The sequence below is a fragment of the Chaetura pelagica genome, unplaced genomic scaffold, assembly GCF_000747805.2.
Source record: "Chaetura pelagica isolate M959 unplaced genomic scaffold, ChaPel_1.0 scaffold328, whole genome shotgun sequence".
In the NCBI taxonomy this organism is placed as follows: Eukaryota; Metazoa; Chordata; class Aves; order Apodiformes; family Apodidae; genus Chaetura; species Chaetura pelagica.
Window position 1 is genome coordinate 707,142 of NW_009954216.1, and position 1,448 is coordinate 708,589.

Below are 1,448 nucleotides of genomic sequence, written 5' to 3' on the forward strand. Positions count from 1 at the left end.
CCTGGGGAGTCAAGGTTTACTTTTACATACGTTAGGTTTCTGAAAGACATTTTGCTCAGACCTTTTGGTTCTTCAAAATGGATGTGAATCAAAACCAACCAGGTAATTACTATTCACACTGTACATTTATGGCTGTGCAGTGTCTCCAAGACTATTTCCCATTGCATTACCAGTCATGAAGAGTCTGTTCTGGATTTTCTCACTGGAATACTGACCTCTGCTTCACCAGATCATGTTCTGGAGGACACACGTTTACAATGGCACCCGACCTCTGACCACCTCAACATCACCACATCAAAATAACTGTGTTCAAGTAAAGATGTTACCTGGAAATCTACAAAAGGCTCACAGTCCTCACAAAAATTAATACAAAGGAAGTTCTCGGGACAAATAAAAGTGTTGACTATGTAAAGTTTTGGTTACATATGGTAAAAAGTAATAAGCAGAAGGTGAAGGATATATATTCCCTTTCTAAAGGGTATGCCCTTAAAGGACAGCAGAAATCCAACACACAGCAAACAGCCTCTAAAGGGTAATGATTTTCTTACTTAGAGCTGATGTATCCTACTGTCTCACAACTGGTCAGCAGCAGGTTCCAGATGCATTTCCCACTGTAAGGCAAAGCTGACTGAAAAGCAGGACCTTTGCAGTCTTCAAACAAAGCCCAACAGGACGAAAAAGCCAAACCACAGCAGATATCCTAGGAGGTTACCTGTGGAGTCTCAAAAGTTCTGTGCAGAGTCTGCTCTGCTTGTTCTGACATCCTCTGGGTCATCTCCCTGCGGGTTTCTCTTGTAACTGCCTTCAAGCAGGAACGTGATAGGTACCACAGAAATGATGGCAGATGGTTAAACGAGACAAGCAGGCCTTGAAAAAGGGAACTACGGATTTAACCACAGGATGGAAGGCACGCAGTTTAGCCCAGACTTGGTTTTTACTTTATTTATTGAGGGTTAATAATATACCATAACCTGATAATTCTCTTAACAACTTGGTAAGAGTAGGAATGTTTAATGACTGCAATGAAATAACCTATAGCCGGCTACCTATGGACCACTGCTGATTTGTGCTGCCCCTAGAAAACCAAACCCAAACGTTGCTGGAAAACCCTGCAGGTTTTGCTCCATCTTGCCCAGTGCTTCTGGCCTTCAGCCACGGGAGGATCAGCGGTGTTCCAAGACGTTACCAGCACCGGGAGCTGAGAGCTGTGAATCCATGGGCTTGGATAAAGTGGGTGGACAAGCAGCAAAACAACATACCCAGGGGCTTAGAGACCCTGTGAGCCCCACAGCGAGGGGGCTGGGCCCTCCTGCCTTCCCTCAGCGCGGGCTGAGGCAGGGGAAGGGAGGGAAGGGAGGAGGAGGCAGGGGAAGGCAGGAGGAGGCAGGAGGAGGCAAAGGAAGGCAGGAGGAGGCAGGAGGAGGCAGAGGAAGGCAGGAGGAGGCAGA